This window comes from Drosophila miranda, chromosome 2 (genome assembly GCF_003369915.1).
Source record: "Drosophila miranda strain MSH22 chromosome 2, D.miranda_PacBio2.1, whole genome shotgun sequence".
NCBI lineage: Eukaryota > Metazoa > Arthropoda > Insecta > Diptera > Drosophilidae > Drosophila > Drosophila miranda.
The window spans coordinates 67918-73917 of NC_046675.1; positions in this window are offsets into that span (position 1 = coordinate 67918).

The window sequence follows — 6000 nt, forward strand, 5'->3', positions numbered from 1 at the left end:
CTCCCTTTTCTGCCAATGAAGGCAACCAAAATGTTCCCCTTAATTATAATCTACTTTTAAATCTATCTATAGTATCAAGAGTATTATGCTTTAGCTCTACCCACTCCCTCTCCCCCCTCTGGCAAACGGACTGTTTACCAAAGTGGAGAGATTTTCCCAAAAATATGTTTGCGCCGGCAGCTCTGCTGGCAATGGAGAATTCGCGCTGTAAAAAAAAAAAAGCACTGTATTTGCTGCCTACGGCTGCTAACAGCAGCTTGTAGACAGATATTTATATATTTATAAGATACAGCCTCAACATATTGTACCTAAAATGTTAGACTAAGTATTGGTATAAATAAAGTCCCCATAGCGTAACGTAACTCTGGCTCCCCTAACCTGCTGGATCAGGCCAAGGCTCGAGTTGGGTTACGTTACGTTATGTTAGTTACGTATCGCCACCGCTGCATACGACACACAAAAAAACATCCAACCAAATCGCCAAAAAATTCCCAAATTATATTGCACATGTATCAATATACATTGTGCAATATTCTGTAAAAACATTCCGGGCAACGCGAAGTGTTGTTCCGTGCATAAGTTTTCACTGAAATACATACAACATAACCAAAGTGCCAAAAGAGAAAAAACGTGGGGCTGCTGCCCCCCCCCCCCCCCCCCCCCCCCCCCCCCTTCGCCATATTCACACTTGTGTCTATCTGCACTAATAAAGCTACACAAAACAAACAATGGTACGTAAACCGTGTCCCAAATCTAAAAAGAAGACCACTTTGGCCTCAAGTGCTCCCTGCTCAGACAACGAAACCGATCTGCATTCCCCCCCGCTACTAATGTCGGGAATTTCGCAGAGTGATTTACGCCCCCTTTCCTGTCGCTCGACCTCAATGGCAGATTTGACCAGTGACATGCCATCAACTTCAGCTGCCGCTGCAGCCAAGTTGATGCAGGCCCCGTCCGCTGCACTGTCAAGCAAGCCATTGCTAGCCCCCCCCGCTGCCATGCTAACCAGAGCCTCTGCTGCAACTGCCTGTGCTGCCATTCCTGCTGCTGCTAAAGCCACCGCCCCTACTCGCGTAGCTGCCGCCGCAGCTAAACGCCCTTCAGTTTCTACAGCTCCTAGTTCTGCTAGTGCTGTTCGTGTAGGTGCCCACGCTGCTCAACATACCCCAGTTTCTACTGGTGCTGCTCGTGCTGCTGCTTCTACTGCTACCTGTGCCCCTGGCAGTTCTGCCATTGCTGTCTCTACCAATCCTACTGCCCTTGCAGCACCTGTGCCGAGCCAGATGACTCTTCACGAGATCCTCAAGGAACAGCGGGAGAAATTGGCAAGGGAGAAGAAAGTAATGGCTATGCTGAAGGCGGAGTCTGAGGGCCGTAACAAGAAGCGGACGACCACCTTGGCCTCGCCGATTACTAAGGCGTCGGCAAAGAAGATCAAACGGACAGTATCCTCCAAGGAGAAGCGTGACCCTAATCAGATGAACATAACAAACTACTACAATGTACTTTCGGATGCTGACGACTTAGCAAATGACGAGATGGATGTGGACACTGACTGCAGCGAGGGAGAGACGGAAGCCGAGGTACCTGTTCCCACAAACAGGCCCTCTACTTCTCAGACCACCCCCCCGCCTGCCCCTACCACAGCGCACGCTCCTAATGCTGCTGCTACTGCTGACGCCAGAATTGTGCGGCCAGCCCCTATTTACATTCCTAATTTTACAGATATCTTTCCCCTGCTCCAGTGCTTCGACAATGCCATTGGCGCTGGTACATATGACACCAGGCCTGCTGCTAATAGGTCTCTGAAAGTCATGTGCCACACAATAGATGGACATAGGGCCCTAATTCGGCTCCTAACTGAGGGGGAAGGTGTTGATCACCATACGTTTCGCCTGCGAAGCGAGAGGGGAATGCGTATTGTTATTCGTCACCTGCACCGTTCCACACCCACAGACTGGGTGCGTGAACAGCTTGGTAGACTCGGATATAAGGTGAGGCATATTGCCAATATACATAAAAGATTTACAAAGGAGCCATTGGACCTATTCGAGGTCGAGCTAGAGCCTCAGGAGATTAACAATAGTATATACGAGCTAACGGCAATTTGCAGCCAACGGGTCAAGGTAGAGAAGCCCATACGCGCGCCAGGTGTTCCCCAGTGCCATAAGTGTCAGATGTTTGGGCACTCGAAGAACTACTGCAGCCGTGCAGTTGTATGTCTGAAGTGTGGGGAGAAGCATGACCCCAAGGACTGCCCCAAGAAGCGGGAGGATGTGCCGAAATGCGCAAATTGCGATGGTCCCCATGTTGCCAGCTACCGTGGTTGTATCAAGTATAAGGAGTACTGCAATAAAAGGAGAAATGGGTTAGATCAGACCAACAAGATGCTAAGTAAACTTTCGATGCCTACCTTACCCGCCACTCAGGGTTTGCGGCGTCCCCGCCAGCCACCCGTCATGAATCAGCAGGGCTTTCCAGCACTGCAGCAGCCAAGCCGCCGGCGAGCGCGCTCAGGTGCAAGAGCTCCTGCTCCTCCAGCTCAGATGAGCAGCTATGCCGATGCACTCCGCACAAGGCAGCCAGCGAGTCATTCTCAGCCTCTTCCAGGGAGGCAAGTATGGCAGTCGGTGCCACCCACAGCGACCACAATCGGATTCCAGCCCACTGTGAGCAGTCAGAGTGTCCGTCCTAGCGATGAACTCAGCCAGAAACTGGACTACCTCATCGCTCTGCTGACACAGGAGCGGATCCAGCATGCGGCCGCTGCTGCTGAATCTACTCAGAAATTGGAAGGGAAAATGGATATATTAATTACACAAATGACGAAGTTAACGGATTGTTTATATGCTAGCATTCAGGCGAATTCCTTTGCCAGAAATGTTTAATACTAATGCTATTTACTCTACCCGCCAACACAGCAATCTAAAGATTGTATTTTGGAACGCCTCGGGACTCCGAGGGAAGACAGCCGAACTTGCGGCATTTGCATGCAGACACGAAGTTGACGTTCTGATGGTCTCTGAGTCTCATTTTAAAAACTCAGAGACCTTCAGCGTTAATGGATACTGCACGTACAGTGCTAATCACCCATCTGGGACTGGTCGTGGGGGATCCCTGCTCCTAGTCAGAACTGGAATCCTTCATATTGCCCTGCCTAATATAGAAACAGACCACATTCAGTGTGTATCTGCTACCCTGACCCTGCCTGATGGCGGCCGACTAGTGGTCTCATCCATTTACTGCCCCCCATTGCAGGAATGGTCCGAGGACGACTTCTTGGCATTGTTTGGTCAGTTGGGACCGAGATTCGTTGCTGCTGGCGATTGGAATGCGAAGAACTCATGGTGGGGAAACGCAAGGGCGTGTAGAAGAGGCGGACAGCTGCTCAGGGCTGTACAGAAAAGCAGCTGCAACATTCTGGCCACTGGATCTCCTACCCACTACCCGTACAATACTCGGCATACTCCATCGGCAATTGACTTCGCGGTCTACAAGGGCGTGAGGGACGAAGTGCTGCATATCTCCCATCTAAATGACCTCTCTTCTGATCATCTCCCAATGGTGATTGAGTTGAGCATGTCTCCAGCGGAGGCGGTGACTAAGAGACGCCTCTTGCCCCCAGGGGCTAGCATTTCGAGGTTCCAATCGTGGCTTGACTCGCACATCCATCTGAACACTGAGCTCAGGTCAGCAGAGGATGTTGATGACACGGCTAGCATTCTTGAGAGGAACGTGTTAGAGGCAGCCGAACATGCCACAAGCAGTCTGAGGAGGCCCGTCCGACCTAGAGTCCAAGCTGAGTACCAGGTCAGCAATCGCATACGGCTGATGATTGCCACCAAGAGACGCCTGGGGAACCTGCTGAAGCGGAACCATGACCCGGCAGTGCGACAGCTGTACAACATGCTTGCCAACAGGATTCACAAGGAGCTAGAAGCGGGCAAAGCCAGACGCGCTGACGCTATCATTGGCTCAATCGATCCTACCGATCGCTACAGCATGCAAAAGCTGTGGAGGTTGACCAATGGTTTGAAGCGGCAGCCAGCAGCCAATTTGCCTGTGAGGAAGTATTGTGCGGATGGAGAGGATAATGCTGACGATCCCTGGTGCAAGAGCACTGAGGAGAAGGCAGCGATTCAAGCCTGTTTTGACCAGCGCGGCAGCCGACAGACGAGTCATCGAGGAGTCCCTTGAAGAGTTTGGATCCCCTGGGCCCAATCTGGGCTTCAGGGCGATCACTCTTCCTGAGATTGAGGCACAGGTCAAGGTACTGAAGCTGAAAAAGGCCCCTGGAATGGACAGGATTGACAATCGGACCATAAAAGCTCTACCTAAGTCTGCTCTTCTATATTTCGCGCTCATATGCAACAGCTCCCTTAGGATTGGTTGTTTTCCTAACAGATGGAAGCACGCCCCCCCCCCCCCCCCCCCTTCCTTCGCCATATTCACACTTGTGTCTATCTGCACTAATAAAGCTACACAAAACAAACAATGGTACGTAAACCGTGTCCCAAATCTAAAAAGAAGACCACTTTGGCCTCAAGTGCTCCCTGCTCAGACAACGAAACCGATCTGCATTCCCCCCCGCTACTAATGTCGGGAATTTCGCAGAGTGATTTACGCCCCCTTTCCTGTCGCTCGACCTCAATGTCAGATTTGACCAGTGACATGCCATCAACTTCAGCTGCCGCTGCAGCCAAGTTGATGCAGGCCCCGTCCGCTGCACTGTCAAGCAAGCCATTGCTAGCCCCCCCCGCTGCCATGCTAACCAGAGCCTCTGCTGCAACTGCCTGTGCTGCCATTCCTGCTGCTGCTAAAGCCACCGCCCCTACTCGCGTAGCTGCCGCCGCAGCTAAACGCCCTTCAGTTTCTACAGCTCCTAGTACTGCTAGTGCTGTTCGTGTAGGTGCCCACGCTGCTCAACATACCCCAGTTTCTACTGGTGCTGCTCGTGCTGCTGCTTCTACTGCTACCTGTGCCCCTGGCAGTTCTGCCATTGCTGTCTCTACCAATCCTACTGCCCTTGCAGCACCTGTGCCGAGCCAGATGACTCTTCACGAGATCCTCAAGGAACAGCGGGAGAAATTGGCAAGGGAGAAGAAAGTAATGGCTATGCTGAAGGCGGAGTCTGAGGGCCGTAACAAGAAGCGGACGACCACCTTGGCCTCGCCGATTACTAAGGCGTCGGCAAAGAAGATCAAACGGACAGTATCCTCCAAGGAGAAGCGTGACCCTAATCAGATGAACATAACAAACTACTACAATGTACTTTCGGATGCTGACGACTTAGCAAATGACGAGATGGATGTGGACACTGACTGCAGCGAGGGAGAGACGGAAGCCGAGGTACCTGTTCCCACAAACAGGCCCTCTACTTCTCAGACCCCTCCCCCGCCTGCCCCTACCACAGCGCACGCTCCTAATGCTGCTGCTACTGCTGACGCCAGAATTGTGCGGCCAGCCCCTATTTACATTCCTAATTTTACAGATATCTTTCCCCTGCTCCAGTGCTTCGACAATGCCATTGGCGCTGGTACATATGACACCAGGCCTGCTGCTAATAGGTCTCTGAAAGTCATGTGCCACACAATAGATGGACATAGGGCCCTAATTCGGCTCCTAACTGAGGGGGAAGGTGTTGATCACCATACGTTTCGCCTGCGAAGCGAGAGGGGAATGCGTATTGTTATTCGTCACCTGCACCGTTCCACACCCACAGACTGGGTGCGTGAACAGCTTGGTAGACTCGGATATAAGGTGAGGCATATTGCCAATATACATAAAAGATTTACAAAGGAGCCATTGGACCTATTCGAGGTCGAGCTAGAGCCTCAGGAGATTAACAATAGTATATACGAGCTAACGGCAATTTGCAGCCAACGGGTCAAGGTAGAGAAGCCCATACGCGCGCCAGGTGTTCCCCAGTGCCATAAGTGTCAGATGTTTGGGCACTCGAAGAACTACTGCAGCCGTGCAGTTGTATGTCTGAAGTGTGGG